Below are 17,395 nucleotides of genomic sequence, written 5' to 3' on the forward strand. Positions count from 1 at the left end.
TAATTTCCTGCGATCATCGAAATTCTCCATCTTCTACTATCTTCAGAGAAAGCAAACGTCTTCACTCTTCTACACCTGGTCAAATGATGATGTGAAGTGGCAGCTGAGGCAGTATTGCTTTGAACAAAACGGTAGGATAGTACGATTTTAAACACATTTTGACAGAATAGGAAGGCATAACATCGTAGGACAACATGTTTTTTCAGGAAAGTTTTATTTTCACTTTCTCATGCTATCACGATACATAAATGAATTAATTTACTACTTTCGTAAAAGAAATAAACAAATACTAAGCTGTCCTAAAGAAACTAGATGTGATAAAAAGAATCTATACCGGATTCGGAATAAGCGCGAAAAATACGTCTAAGATCACTCAACAGCGTCTCTAGAACAAAATCTATGTTGACCGGTCATGCCTAAACAATTATCACTTTTAAAAGTTTTAGTGCGTCAATGGCGACTGAAAATTTCTTCAATCATATGGAAATGATTGCTACAAATTTAATTGACGACACATTTTTTCGAGGTAAATTACATAAATCGTAAAACAAAACTAACATTTTATTTTTTCCTATCCAGAGGCAAAAAAATTATTTTCTGCAGTTTGATACCTCACTTTTTATCAATGTATTTGAAAACAAATTTTTTAAATTAAAACAATGCATGAAATTTTGCTGCCAAATTACCTACTTTTGAAAATATTTAAGAGTTAAATAAAATATCTAAATTAATGTAGCAAAAATGAAAGACAAAAAAATATACTCCAATGAATTCTCACTTCACTTGGGACAATATCTCTCCTTTTATTAGATTCTAAATCTCAGCAGCACCTTGATGTATTATAATATGTCAGCATCAACATATCCGGTTGTTCATCTACGTCCTAATCGGTTACATCTCAGGTGGAGGTCTTCTCCGATTGTTCAATGCCTCATTACCCACCCTGTTGCGTTTCTTCGAGTAGCATACGGTACTTCAATTTTTATTCACCCTTCGCTATGTTTCCGCTACTGTTAAGCCTGCCCCCAACAAGCTGACTACTTTTCCCTCTTTCGCCTGCCGACAAAGGTATCTTCAATTAAGATAGGAAAATATCCTTCTCGATAGAAAGGAAAACGCGTTCTGGCAATGTGCACGGCAGTCCTTCCAGAAAAGCTAAAACTTTTCAAACCAACTGCATTCAAATGCGTGGCCCGCCGAATATTCTCGTTGACTGTCTTGTTTACGTTAAGAGAAAGCTTGCTATGGCCCTAGTGATTTAAGTCGTTTCGTTGAGATAGGCGAAGGAAAATTCAGAGGAGCGTTTCCAATGTGCGCTTATGATGCCGTCGAATGCGTCTCTATTCTACGGATTTCATCGCCAGTCATGCTTTGGGTTGCGGGAGACTCAGGCCGCGTATTTGGACGGCGAAGGCAGGAAATGGTTTGCCTTGTTTGAATTTCCCTCACTGACCAAAGAATAGCAACCCACTGGAAAGGAAACCCACTAACCCGCGGAGCGATAGTGGCGGCGCAAACTTTGTCGGGATACTTTTTTCCCCCATAGTACGTATTTTCATCTGCAGCTACTGGAGAGAATGAGAGAGAACCCTGGCAGCTTCTGCGATGTTATGCAAATATTTCTCCTTGTCTGCTTAGAAAAAAACTGAGTTTGGCTATGCTGCATTCCACACAATCTGGACAGAGGTTTGCTGAGAGGTTTTTGCAACCAGCAATGTTTTGAAACTTGTTCAATGTTGATGTTCAACCAGCTTAAATGTCATTCAGGCTACTAATATCAATTTTAATTATTTATTTTATGTCTTATTCTTTAATTTGCTCTTGTTATACCCCATAATTATTTAAACTACTCCGTTTTTTTTTTCAAATAACTGTATTCATCACACTTAGTCGTCAACTACGAGTGCTACTTTTTGAAAATAAAGAAAACAATTGGTGCTACAAAATGATACAAACTGTGATTGAAAGTGCTATAAAATTAAATTGAAAGTGATATTTTCACGTATCTCTACTTATGACGTAGCACACCCATCCCCTAGAGAGATCAGTACTCCTAGGTGGGTCCTCCGAAGGGTACAACACACCGGGGCCGGGAACCAGTCCGAGACTTAGGGCCGTATTCTTAGTGGACCCTACATATCCGTCCCTACATAGCAAAAGGCCCCTACATGCGTTTCTCAGTCGACCCTACATAAGTGGTGGGGGGTGATTCCGTCGTCAAGTTCTCTGAGATGACGTAGATGACGGCGCAGTGCTAATTTTACACTCTGGTGGTGTAATGGAACTAACTATGAAACTAAGAAAAGACGACCGAAAATTTATGACCGAGCATATTGTTTTTGTAGGGTGTAGGACTGGTTCAACTACCCTACATCAAGTAGGGCCCGTTTAGTTCCAAAAACGGCCATATGTAGGGCTTGATGTGGCGTATGTAGGGCGATATCGGTTTATGTAGGGGCTGATGGCGTATCCAGGGTCGTTTGGCCCTACAGGGTCGACTAAGAATACGGCCCTTATACGCCCGCGCTCCCGGGGAGGGGTTTGGATGGGAAGGAACAAGGAAAGAGGCGCCGCCGCGATAGGAGCCCGTTGATACCTCTGGGATAGGGATAGGGTTGGAAGGGAGGGACGGGGTAAACACCTCACCGCTATAGACGGAAAGGGCCCACTAAATAGCGAAACCAGACATCAGCCATTAATGTGCCAACGATTTTGGGGGATTTTCCTATTAAAGAGAAAAATCCATCGATCAAATCGTTGGATACAGGGATGCCGACTTACAAAAAATATTGGGGGGGTCCCAAACCGGGGATCTTGCCCCGGGAAATTTTATAATAGGGTAGTTTCCTTCATCAAAGAAAACGAAAGGCATTGATTGCGATTCGTTACCCACCATTAGTGTATTCATAATACACAAATTATTTGGTTTTTGAAATACCGGTTTAGACGAATGGCAAGGGTCAAATTTTATCCTCATTTGAAAAAGGCCAGATTGGCGCCCATGCGATTCCACTCCGCGTGACGTCACAGGGACCTAGTTTCTACACGGGAGGATAGGAGTTATACATCGTCTGAGGTTACCAATGCATGCATGAGGCACAGAGCTCAGGGAAACATGTCTTAATAATCACCTACTAAAACTGGCTAAGGTCGGAAAGTTTTCTTCGTTTGATAAGGTATTAATAAACCTTTTTTAAGCCAAGCGCTACCATACAGCAAGGTACTCAGCTATCCGCTAGCATCCTGCGACGTATCAGCGCTAAGCCTCGCCTCAAGGTCACCTCACCGGGCGGGAGGGGGAACCAGAAATACGACGTACGGAGATATTTCCCGGCATTCATACCTAAGCGTCGCGTTTTCGCGCGCTTGAAATTTTTCACTTTTCATTTAATCGCGAAAAATAGATTTTGTCATTTAAAAATCTAAAAGCGTGAAATACGTACTCCAGGAGTAATAATCTTTCGATTAAAGCAATAAAAAATAATAGGAATCCGCCCTATTAGTGAGTTTTAAGTTTTTTAAGCATTTTAGAAGAGTCATATGATCAACATTGGAACCCTGATAACTCGAATCTCGATTTTTGGACACTGCGGGGAAAATCGACAAGTCTGACACATTTTTTCCTCACACCCACGTTGCCATATTTTTTAATTTCCTTATCAACATTTCATACTTCCCTACAGCATGGAAACGTGCCAAAGTAATCATGCTACCAAAACCACTAAAATCTGCAACAAACCCTGCCTCTTACAGACCCATTTCTCTCCTCTGCACCCTGTCCAAACTATTCGAAACCCTAATCCATAACCGCCTCAAATATCACCTATCCATAGAAAATAGCATCAGGCCGGATCAAACGGGATTCCGGGTCTAAACAGCTACCACGCACCAGATCCTGCGGCTAACTGAAAAAATAGCCACCGGATTCAACGCCAGACTCGTCACACAGGCAGTTTTCCTGGACCTAGAAGCAGCGTTTGACATGGTTTGGACCTTGGGCCTTATCCTGAAAATTTCCACTTTCCCCATTCCCTTCTACTTGCAAAAGATAATAAAATCCTTTACCTCAGACAGAACCTTCTTCGTCAAATTGAATGCAGCCTTTTCTGAAACCCTTCCCATTTCCTCTGGTGTTCCGCAAGGCGCCATCCTTTCCCCTACCCTCTTCAACCTGTACGTAAACGACCTTCCCTTAATTCCTGGCAATGAAGCTTTCCTCTATGCAGACGACACTACCTTTATAGCCCAAGGCTCAAACCCCAGAACAACGGCCGAGCTGCTACAAAGACAGATTGATAGCTACGAAGATTGGGCGGACACATGGAAGCTGACTGCGAACCCAAACAAATGCATCCAAATGACCTTCACTCGACGTCCAAAAGCCGGCACCGCTCATCCTATTTTCTACGGCAGCAAAGAAATAAAAAGAAAAGGCACGACAAAATTGCTAGGAGTAACCCTGGATAAGAAACTAATCTGGAATCACCAAATAACTAATTCAATAGGAAAAACAAAAGCCGCAGCAGCAGCTCTTGGCCCATTGCTCCAAAAGAAATCAAAACTATCCTTAAAAACTAAAACTCTCTTGTATAAAACAATGTTAAAACCGCTGCTAACGTACGCATCCCCAGTCTGGCTGATGGCATCAAAAACTCATGTGTCAAAAATACAAAAAACAGAAAACATACTACTTAGAAAAATTGCTGGCGCCCCTTGGTACATAAGAAACAAGGACTTACGAAAAGATCTTAAAGTTACTCCGATATTAATCGAATTAAAAGAAAATCTACTGGAATTCAAAAAAACACTTGGACGCACAGGAAACGAGAAAATTGAAAATCTCTGGGACTACACTCCAGATTCAGGTTCCAATCACCGTACTCCAAACTCCGCATTTATCCCGAACCACATCCCTTCCCCGTAAATCAACATACCAACAGAAAGACTGAAAAACATCAAGATAATTAAATAATCAGAAACCAACTTTTACTGAAACCCACTGGAGACAGCCAGAAGGCTGGGACTAGTGACAAAGAATAAAAACAGAAATTCCGGCGAGGCGAGGGCCATCTAAGGCCGCATGGAGTCGGCGCCACTTGTTGGATACCCATCAACTGGGGTGCGTAACCTTTCGAGCACTTCCGATACCCACGTGCGAGGGCAAAGCGTGTTTGGTCGAGTCCTCCGCGTGTCAAGGCAACACGCCAAAAGGGAGGGATGAAGGCGAGTGTGCCACGCCACGCCACGACTTCCTTCCTTTTACACGCGCGGAAGACATGTTTCTTTTTGGAGGTTTTTTGGCGAATGCGGAAGAGAGTCAAGTGATCGCTCTCGCTTGTGAAGAGGTCGCCGGAGGACTGTTGTCCGAACCAAAATTACAGCGACTCCACTTTGGACGCTTATTACAACCACAGCCTTCATCAAGGACGTACTTAGGATCAAAACTAGGGGGGGCAAGCCTTGGTTGATCACGTTGTAGGTAAGATTTAAGCATGGAAAAGGTGAATGAAACCAACATTTTAAGGAAACTTTAAAAGCTCTATATTAGTTTTTAAAAATTATTTGCTTGAAAAAATATTTTCCTTAACGACATTTGAGATTTTTGCTTCCGGGGGGGTGGGGAAGCTGCCCCCTCCTGCCCCTCGCTGGGTACGCCCATGACCGTCATGATATTGGTACCATTAATTTACTTTTTATATTGTTGGGGTTCAAGGTATTCAATCTACTGCCCGCTGATATTGAACAATAAAATTCTAAAAGAAAAATTAAAGCTTGCCAAAGATTGTTTTTTTTTCTCAAGAAACAATGAGCAGTAATTAATATGTTACTACTAGCTGACCTGGCAAACTTCATACCGCCTAATAATCAATGAATAGTATAGTTACACAATTTGTTTTTTTTTCTCAAGAAACAATGAGCATTAATTAATATGTTAGTACTAGCTGACCTGGCAAACTTCATACCGCCTAACAATCAATGAACATTATAATCAAACAATTTATGAATCAAAATCGGCACTATTGATTTGAATAATTTTAGAATTATTATAATAAAATAAAATAAATAAATAAAACTACATACCTATAAAGTATCATAATGGCTAGTTAGAAAGAAATTACACACCAGGGTACATATAAGCGGATTTTTTTCAATGCATTTTCTAATTTTTATGCGTTAACTTACAAAATTTGTTACTTTGTTGATTACTTTATGAGGATATTTTTGACGTGGTCTTATAAAGAAGTTAATAAAGTCAAAATTTTAAGCAATCAATTGTTGGACCATTTGTGTTTTTATCCGTAAAAATATGTTTTATGGTCCTAGTCTATTGCATAAACTTACCCCCTTCTTGCAAGTTTACGCAACGCTTGACCGATGCTTGACTGACGCTCAAAATCTCGTGAGAATACCCAAGAGGGAGTAGCATCAATATGACATATACTCGTGGCGCGCTAGTTATAACTCGGTTCGGAAAAGTGCACTGCGTAAACGTGACCAATGCGTTAAAGTGTCCTGGTCTACCTTAAAAATTCGGCTTTATTCTCTTGAGTCAAGTACCGTCTGATATACGACAGTTTTTGTGTTTCTATTAAAAGGCGCAAGAACAAATGAAGCGGATGGTTTACCGACGCTTGGACATGCCACATATATTAGACCATGAGAAAAACATGAGTTTTCTAGATTCAAGCCAACAACACTCACTTCGTGATTTGTTAATCGTCATCGCGAATGCAACAAGAATTGAAAATTAAAGTCGTTTGAACTCAAAGGGCATATCGGTTGGGATAATGGGAATTCTCGGCATGAGAACTTCCTCATGTTTGAATTTTTCTTTGAGTATATTCACGTGAATCACATTGGTTAACAGTTATTTTGTCACCAAACGCATTCCATTGCATACTTTGGTTGGTTTAGGTTTCGGAGCATCATACGCACCGAGCCAGCATTCAGCCGTAAATTGTGCGGTGGCTCATTTAAGAATTTTAAAAATTTTTATGGATAGTTGGTGACTTCGCCTTCGTTTTGTACACAGTCAATACATTTGAATGAATACAGAGTACCTACGATTTGATTCTCAATTACGAAGTTTAAGTCATCCACATATTCGTTCATAGCCTTATTATCAATAACAGACACTTTGGTACTTACACAATATATTTTTTTCTAATTCCAACCATTTTCGGCTGTTACGACATTACCAAGTACAGAAAATATGAGTCGTCAGACACCATTGTTACAAGACACATATGTATGTCGTAAGACACCATTATTACAAGAAAAAAAATATAGTGGACGGAAAAATGGAAGATAAAGTCCCAAAAGGGAAGGCCAAGAGATATATATTCTGTACTTGATAATGGTATAACAGCCGTAACCGGTCGGAATTTTTAAAAATATATAGTACCAAAGTGATTGGAAATGATTTTTTTATTAGAAGCATGCAGTTATAGTATGGGATTTTGGAAAATATCCGAAAGAAAGTCAAAGATCACGGAATAAATAAGAAACAAAAATATTACTATGGAATGAATAAGTGAGAAAAATCATGAATTTACAGAGGGATGTCGTGGAGAATCTGGAATACAGAAGATAACAATGGATAGGGTACGTATAAATGATGGGGTAAGAAAGAATTCCGAAAGCTTTTGTCACATGAATATCGAAAGGGAAAAGTGGAAGAAGACCCAAGACACCATGGTTGTGAGGGAGTACGGAAGACAACGATTAGTACCATAGTAAATGTGGGAGAGGCATTTCTTGAAAATATTAACGTCTTCAGTGAAAATCGGAAAGTCCCAATAGAAAACATAGAGTAATTACAAAATTTATTTAATTCATATTTGACATTGGTACCTGTTTGCAACAAAAAGGAAAAATGAAAAATTTCATTTTTCGGAGTGAGGTTGAGAAAGGGCCGGAATTAGTTATCAGCCCGTGGGGGTATTAGAAGGGCCTGCTCCGCTGCTAGGGGACTATCGACAGTCCACAAGATAAGAGAAGGTACGTCGGTGATAAGCGAGGTTAAGAGGGCAGACGACTTAGGACCTAAACTAGGAAAGGAAACACCGTTGCTGCTTATACCGCGCAGATACATTTGTTTATTTGGGACGTATAGGAGGGCCGTTTATTTTCAACAACCTCCGATGTCAGTGGCGTAGCGAGGGATCCGGAGGGTCCGGACCCCCCCGCCCCCCCCCCACCCCCCCGAAATATAAAAGCACACTAACTTTGCATTAAAAAAATTGAAAAACTATAAATTTAAAAAATATTTTGAAAAATGAAGATTTTTCGATCGTGAAAAGTGTAAAAATTAGTTTTAAACCCCCTAATTAGTACCCTGTTTTTCAAAAATGTCCGCCCTGGTTTTGGGCCACCCGAACAAAATTCTTGGCCACGCCGTTGTCCGATCGTTCATGAACAGTGATTGATGGCAAATTATTTCATAGCTAAATATTGAGCATACTAATGGTGTACTTTCGGCATAATCGCATCGGCAATTAAGGAATTGGTCGTGCCTGTGGATAAGTTTTACTATACCTTCTTCATGAAATGTAGCCGCCAATGACTTCCAATGAATTTTGCCTTTGGCTCATCGTCCGTTTGAAAACGCATGTAATCTAGCCACATCTTCATTTCAGCGTAAAGATGAAAGTCATACGGCACTAGGTCGACATTATACGGCGGCTGATGGAAAATGTCCCATTGGAATTGCATAAGGAGCAGATTAATGTTTCAACCTCATTTCAATATCATACGTATTGGGTCGAAACAATTCCCTATTTCCCCTCCACTCAACTTCTGGGATCGAAACTTCACCATGAGCAACGGAGTTTCGATTAACTTTTTTCGCTCCCGGGAGAAAATTTTCGTTCCGGGTCGAAACTAAACTCCTTGGTGATTTTAATTTCGTGTGGGAACGAAACTAAACCCAGGGATCGTATTTTTGTTTTCACTTGCCATCCCTCATTTTAAGGCATACGTTTTCATCTTCTAACTTCCCAATATTTTAGCATCATAAATATATTCAAATCGATGGGAGATGCTCAGATGTATAATTTACTGAAAAGTCTAAAATAGATTACCAAACGCTTAATTTACTGTAAAACTGAGTCTAAAATAGATGATTTACTTCGTTAATAAATTCCAAATCACAATTAATGAGCCTCAAATCGTACTTGCCCGTCCTACCATGTAACATTGCCCAAGTCTTATATGGGACTATTATTATGGGCTCTCAGAGACCATCGAATACCATTTCACCCACCCTAATCCCAAATAAAATTAAAAATGTAACAAAACATTCAAAATCAGATACTTATTACACCAATGTGACAATTCAGAGGATAGAATATTTCTTTTCGTACCAATAGTAGCCCTTCATGGCTCAATCCTGCTTAAGTCTTGGCCTATCTTTTACTTTTGCGAAAACCTAAATCTCCTCCCAACTCATGGTTGCTAAAGTCAACAGAAATATATTATTCGGGGTTTTTCATCATAATTCAATTGACCTTTTGATTACTCCTTCAATCACATATATTCATAAGAAGGAATAAAAAAGTTGAGGAGTTGGGATTCGAATTTTTGGAGATATCTTTCAAATCAAACAAAAGTGATTATTTACTTGTGATGAATTTTATTGAATAGATGTATAAACTGCGATGATCCAGAGAGCCTTTGTCCTTCACAATATAACTCAGTATTTTTTGGATAAATAACCACGGGCCTTCACGGTGTAACCCACATTTGCAAAATTTTCGCAATAAGGCTTACGGATATAAAATCATTCACGATATACGAGCGATACGGATATAAAATCGGACACGAATCACCTCCCTCGTCATATAACTTAAGTCAATTACGTAAGCGTAGCTCTATAGGTTGAAGCTAGCGCGAATTAGAGAGATCATGATTCAGGTCGCGGTCAAGGCAAGTTATTTAACTCCCGTGAAAATTTTGCTAACTCGATAATCTCCGAGAAAACGTAGATGAGGTTGATTTCGATGATACTCTGGTTAGAAAATTTCTAGAAATAACCGCAGACTAGCCTTCGGCCTACCTTTACTCAGCCACCGCAAGCGATTAAGGGCGAATATTCCATACATCATCTAGCTATTCTGTGGTTGATTCCTTGAATGGTGCGTGTCGTTAACGCTCTATCATTGAAATTTTTCCTTTTATCCCCGGATATGCGGCTTTATTCCCTGAAACACGCTGTCTAATGATATGGAATGTCCGGAAAAGTAAACCAACTTTCCCTTTTAAGGAAATAACACTACGCAGTGGAGGAAAGAGTAGGAGAGAGAAAAAACTTACTAAAACCAATGCGAAATGTGAAGGTGGAACAACTTAATCATCTTTAGGCATGATTGTTTGATGAAGACCACCGTCGAGGGATAAGAAGGCATCCATTATTAGGGTAGTTTCCCTCATGAAAGAAAACAAAAGGCATCGATTGCGATTCGTTACCCACCATTAGTGTATTCATAATATACAAATAATTTGGTTTTAGAAATCCCAGTTTAGACGAATGGCAATGGTCAATTTTAACCGCATTTGAAAAAGGCCATATTGGCGCCCATGCGATGCCACTCCACGTGACGTCACAGGGACCTAGATTCTACACGAGTAGTCAAGAGTTACACCATATGAGATTACCAATGCATGCAGGAGGCACAGAGTTCAGGGAAACATTTATTAATAATCACCTATTAAAATTGCCTAAGGTCGGAAAGTTTCTTCTTTTGATAGGGTCTTAATTATCCTTATTTAAGCCAAGCACTACCTGCTAGCAGGGTACTCTGCTACCTGCTAGCAGCCTGAATCGTAGCGGCGCTCATAGCCTACAACCAAGGTGGCCTCACACAGCGGCAGTCGGAACCAGAATAACGTCACACGAGCTTTTCGCAGCATTAATACTTAGCCGTCGCGTTTTCGCGCGCTTGAAAATGTTCACTTTTCATTTAATAGTATAACGAAATTTTTCCCCGCAAGAAACAGCATAAAATTCCGAGAAAACTGGGTTGAATTGAGCATAACGAGCTTTTTTCTAAAATATGAGTAAATTCTTATAGTTAATAATATTTGTCAAGGTTATAACGTGCACCAAAAAATAGCACAGTAGCTCTTCAATTGTCTAGCTTCCGGCCAAACAAAAAGGTGGATCCATATTTGCGACATTCTATTGTGACATGGCTTCAAATTATTTTATTTTAATTTAAAAAATTGCTCTTTTTAATAAATCCAACGCAATGATGCATATATTAACGTATTTTCGCTGGAAATACTCTTTTGAACAATCTCACGTGAGATTGGAGAGAAGGGGCTCTAGCCAAATCTCATGATGTCTCACTGAGGGGGAAGGAGGGATCAAAAATTCGCAAAATAAACTCACGTAATTTGTGCTAATTACTAGTGATGATGAGTGCAAGAAAATTACTTGGTAGCTCAATGCAGCGCGATTTCAGGAGATCCGGGGTCGAATTCCGGTCAAAACATGTGATTTTTCCCGAGTGGAATATTCGAATTCTCCCAGAAATATTTACAGGAAAAAAGGCATGATCACGAGAAATTAGCGAATTCGCTTGAAAGCCGTGTGAGGCAGTTACAAAACAAGAATGGACGTTTCTATGAGCGACAGATGTTGTCTCATCGATCACTCTGAAATCCTCGCTGGACGTTCATAGGGTAAATTTAAATTAAAGAATTCTTAAAATCAATTGAATTCAATTGATTCGGCTTTAACTTTGTGAAAATCCATGTTGAAATGAAAGTATACAACCTTGGTAACTTTTTTTTAAGAATTCTTGTTTGTATTCGTCAGAATATTTTGTAAACATAGTTTCGTGCGATTTTTTTTTATTTAATACTGAAACTAAGGTGTTTCAATAAGTTATAAAAATACTAAAAAAGTATATAAAATTAAATAAAACTACTAGGAATTTTTCTGGTTGTGAAAAAATATATATATTAAACTGATAAATTCAAGCCTAACAGTGAGAAACATGTATTATAAGGAAAATTAAAGAATAAACTTTGTAAGGTTCACAAACAAATTCAAAAAAGCACTATCCGGGTTGCAAAACATAGTTACATTTTCTGGTACCTATATAGATATAGAACATATAAGTGAATCTTACAAACTGTATTCTTTTAGTTTCCACAAAAGAGACTATGTCTGCATCAAGGTTACACGGGTAGGTGGGATCCGGTGATACAAAATCGGCAATCGCGGAGCATGTCATCAACTTCGATATCTCCATACAATAGAAAAAAAACAAAATACTCGGCCACTCCAAGGGTTACTGGGATCGCCTAACCATGAAGGCAATAAAAAGACGGCTAACAGAGAAAAACTTCAATAGGGATGTGACGGCGCTGAAAGCAGCTTTTATTTTCGCTTACCTATATAATTTCATTTTTCGCGAAGTCTAACTTCTTTTTTTCCCTTATTAGGCTACCGTTAACTAAATATTTAGACACCACTCCGTCATTTTATATCCATCCTAACTATTAGTTTTCGGGATAGATAAGTCGTTGATGATCAATTCCTCATTAATTTTCAAGTTTTCGAAATATTTTGCGGACTCTTCCCGAATAATGTCCGCGATAATTTTGATTCCAGCCTTTTTATACAAGGCCACGTTATTATTGTTCTTCTAACCTTCAATATAGTCGAGTGGTTCAGCTTAATTAGAGCATGAAACACGATCTTGACAATGGGGGGAAAACGAACTCGGTCTCGGCCAAGCAGAATTGACCCAACATGACCACCTAAGATATATAAAGCTAGCACCCAAGACTCTTGCAGAGTTATGGTAGAGTTGAAAATGTTTACATTTTTAAGACGAGAAGTCTTGAAAATGAATTTATCCCAGAACCACCTCTGGGTTTGAAAGGGTTTACACTTTATTTTCGAAGTTAATTAATTTCTTTTTTGCAGTGACTTCTTTTAACGCAGCATGATGAGATTATCCGCATGAAATCCCGGGAAAGTGCAGAAAGCCGGTGACGCTTCCCGCGGCCAGTAAGATATCCCCTCGAACCTTTCACAGCAAACTGCGCGATGATAGAGATAAGAGAGCGTGCATTGGCAATGAACCATGTTATAAAAACCCGAGTCTTGCTTATTTAAATATATTAGAGATTTTTTCAAAGTTAATAAAGTTTGTGAGAGGGGCAGGAGAAAGAGAATAGGAAATTTTCTTTCTTCTAATTACGCTTCACAAACAATGTGCCAGATCAGCGGTTCCCAACGGGAGGTATGCGTACCCCTTGGGGGTACGCGACGAACCAGTTGGGGGAACGCCGGAAATAATTGGCAATGGCGGCCGTTACGTTACCTAATAGAAGCCTGTCAACAGTGGCAGTTTAGCTATTATGCATCTTCATGTGTGCAATAAACAAAACTGAGATACCAATCAATATTTAGTCTTTCATTTAAAATTTATTAGGTACGTATACTTACAGTGGAAGTAAATGAAAATAAAATACAAAAATAAATTATAAAACTAATTATAATATACCTAACTGGGAAATTAAAAGTCTACAGTTTAAAATAGTGAAAAATAAAGTGTCAACCAGGAAATATGTATACATATTAGATGGAGCATTTAAAATAATTCTTTAAAAATTTTCTATTTGTACAATTACTTATAACTAAAAGTGTCATCTACCCATAGTCATGTTTTGTAATAAAATGAGCACGTTATATTTTTGGGGGTACCATTTCAGTTGCTTACAAATAGAGGGGTACGGGAGGATCCCGCTACGCTAGCGTTTAAGGTAAAACGTTTTACTTACATTACTGTCGGGAAAATAGTTTACTCACTACTAAAAGGGGCCGACGCCCTTGGGTAATACGTGTATGTGAAATTGTGAGTTTGGCGATATTTCTCTCGGCCAGTTTGAAATCTTCGCGAACCTTTCAGTGCAAACTGCGCGGGAGATGAGATAAGAGAGTATGTATTGTCAATAACTATTATATTTTTTAAAAAGCACGACTCGGGTTTCTTAGCGTAGTTACATCATCAGGTAAATATATGAAACCTGATTATGTAACTATGTTATCAAACAATTATTGAGCAACATGCAACAATTATTGTCCAAATTTTATACTTTTTATATTAATATAAAAGTTGAAAAATAATGAAAATATTAGTAAGTTACATACATAATAACGACATTTTTCTTTTGTGTTTCCTATAGACAGCCTATATTTTTGATTACTCACTCGCGATCAATAGAGGATAAATTAGTACGGATAATTTTCATCTTTACATGGCATGCTCTCTGTGGCCTTAATGTTTTTCTGACTTTCGCGTCATACCATCTCGGTTCGCAACCTTTTATTTTACCTCATATATCACTTTTTATACCTGAATTTACGCGCGAAAGAAAAGCTTTTCAAGTATCCCATACATTTAACTCTATTACTATTTACTCGAAACAAAACGAACGTAATGCCTTCTATTTTGTTCTTTACTATCTTAAGCCACTGCTCTCTGTTCAAATTTTTTTATGTTAAAATTTTATGTTTGTTACTGCGTCACTATAAATTGGCAGAAATGCTGTATGTGAGCGACTCCTTAAATAAATAAATAAATAAATAAATAAATAATAAGACCGTATTAAAAACATTGTATATTTTTTAAGCGTCTGGGTGGCGTACGTGCCCCCGTATCTTCCCCCATAAATTCGCCTATGGTAACACTGGTAGGTGAAGTTATGTATCCGGCGAGGTGTCTCTCGACCAGTTTAAAACCTCGCGAACCTTTTAGTGTAAACTGCGTGAGGGCAGAGATAAGAGAGTGTGAATTGACAATGAAATAGAGTGGATGCTGAGTTCCCTACGAGGACGCGCTGGACAGCGCCCTGCGTTGAGTGAGAGCGAAGCGGTGGAGAGGATGAAACCGCAAAGAGGAGACGAAGGCGCAAGGACGGAGGGGAGTTCTCACGGAGAGGGGTGGGAAGGAAACCTTCCCCCTCCCCACCCGCCCTCCCCTACTCCCTTTCCCCCCCCCCCTCCCACTCTCCTCACAGGCAACGGGGGCGAACTGTGTGTCGGGTTGCGTGCGGGCGGATGGACAGTCAGGGTTTCCTTAGCGCATCGTGTGGTCGCTTGAGTTTGTGTCTTCCTCTCTCCCTCTCTAAGAAGAAGCTAGTGAGCCGATGAGGCTTGGAGTACGACAACGAACCAGAAGTACACCCATCGCTGAATGAGGTGAGTCCTTCATTTGTTCGACTCGTCCGGCATTGTTCCCACCACGAATATTACAATAGAGGATCCTCAAGTCGGCCTCTAAAAGTGTTGTCAACCACCGCGCATTTAAATGCGTTTACAGAAGTCGCTGACGGAAAAATTGATCCGAGTTTCACGGGGAAATAAGGTATCGTTTGGGGTGCCTGCCAAAATTTACATTCATGATGTTATTCATCAAACACATAACTCTCCAATGCTATTCCAAAATATTTTAACGCAAAATATTGGGGAAAAAGTGGATAGCATTGCACTGATCACCGCGTCGCGGACAATATTTGAAAACCGATTAAAACGCGACCGAAGTGGGAACAGAAATCCGCCCTCTATTGGATGGAGTTGGACCTCCTCTAAGCAGTAAGTCCCCTTGGTTCCCACGTTTCGCCACACGAAAAGGATCGAGTTCTCTCCCATGGATCCCAGTCGCCATCAACCTTCTCCCTTGATCGTGATTATTATTGAAGTGAATCCTTCACCGTCGGCATCGGTGGCGGCGGGGTAAAGTCCTCGCATGCGAGAGATCTCAGGTTCGATTCCCGCCGGTGTTGGTTACAGTTGGTGAGGGAATTTTCCATCCTCGAGGAATAGCTATTTTCTATGCTATAGTTACCAGCTAAAGTGGTCGTAATTTTTCGATGTATTCTCATTGAAATTCAGGATTCTATTTGAGAAAAGACCCTATCCTGGGCATGGCTGATTGTGAACGTCCATTATTTTTATTCGTGGCATTCCTACCCTTCCGACTTTATGGTGCGTGGTGTTCAGGGTAGTGATGATAAATAAAAAAAATTAAATTAAAAATAAAAAAAAGTTTTCTACCAGTTAAGTTGGGCTTAGCCGGAGCATTTATGAATTATTACAGCAGTCTCCCATCCCAATACAGGTTTCTCTCTTCAGTTCACTACAAGACCTACTCCCTTTCATTTTATCCTTATATTCCTCACTCTACTTCGCCTATCAAGCATTCTTCCCCCAGCGCTGTTTTCATCTACATCTACATAATACCCTGCGAGTCACCTCTAGGGTGTTTGGCAGGGGGTGATCAATCACCAGCATGCAGCATGCATCTGCACTCCCACATTCACACCACACCGTCCAAAAAACATCCCGTATACTAACAAACTATACTACTACATGCTATTAGAAATAATAATTGAATTAAGAAAGATGCATTAATTATTACATAGGTTAGTAGGCTACACTACAAGTCATGCAATCTATTTACGAGTTCTATTGCTGCCGTTATAATCTCTTATTGATCGTGGAAAAAATGACATTCGGAATCTCTCTGTTCTACAATCTAAAATTGTGAATTGTGAATTATTCCTGCTATTTCAACGTCCCCTCCGCCCTCAGTACTCGTTTCATCCAAAGCCTTTGCCTCATCCTGTCTCAACTACAAGCTTCCTCTCCACGGCATGCATTTCGTCGTTCCCCCTACCCTGATTATTGCTTACAGAAAATTGAATACGGAAGTTTATGGTGGACGAGAATATAGCAGAAATAAAGCACTCCATGAAACAAGTGCCTTTAGACGCAGTCACGCGCGCGGGTGCAAAGTTGATCATAAATGGAAAATATTTAGCCTAACCGGGGTTCGAACCCGGATCTCCCGATCGCCGGTCTAGCGTGTTAGCCAATTACACCACCAAGCCATCTTCTGAGAGCTGGACTGACAATCGGGAGACCCGGGTTCGAGCCAAATATTTTTTCATGGCGAACTTCATCCTTGGTTTATTTAGCAGGAATAATTCACAAACACTCCATCATTATCTGGCAGAGTACTTTAATAACAATATGTAACTGCAAGGTATTCTGAACAACAAAAGACACAATGGTCTAATGTTAGTCATCCTTGAAGGACAGGTGGAAGGGAAGAATGGCAAAGGCTTATGAGACAGAATATGTGATGAAGAATGTAAAGTAAAAGAAAATGTTGGTGTTTAAGGATTAGCCGATCGTAGAATGAAGTGGAGAGCTGCGCCAAACCAATCATATGATTGATGAGTGCCGATGATGATGCTATTCCAAGGACGACTAGTTTCAATATTCTGTAAATGTAAAAGACACCATAATATCATGGCTTAACGGAACTTATCGTCAAATTACTGTCATGTTGGTGGGTTATCGTCCATATCC

General features: G+C 39.6%; 2 protein-coding genes across 2 annotated transcripts in view; one reads left to right on the forward strand and one right to left on the reverse strand.

The window, feature by feature from the left end:
* The window catches only part of LOC124164935, a 64,356-nt gene that overhangs the window by 44,795 nt on the left and 2,166 nt on the right, over positions 1-17,395 (reverse strand). The gene's annotated exons all lie outside the window — the stretch shown is intronic.
* Positions 15,062-17,395, forward strand: part of LOC124165709 (major facilitator superfamily domain-containing protein 12-like) — a 95,931-nt gene continuing 93,597 nt past the window's right edge. The window contains exon 1 of the mRNA XM_046543195.1: positions 15,062-15,220. The gene's annotated coding sequence lies outside the window, so the exon portion shown is untranslated. The remainder of the gene's footprint in view (positions 15,221-17,395) is intronic.

Source organism: Ischnura elegans, chromosome 9 (assembly GCF_921293095.1).
Source record: "Ischnura elegans chromosome 9, ioIscEleg1.1, whole genome shotgun sequence".
In the NCBI taxonomy this organism is placed as follows: domain Eukaryota; kingdom Metazoa; phylum Arthropoda; class Insecta; order Odonata; family Coenagrionidae; genus Ischnura; species Ischnura elegans.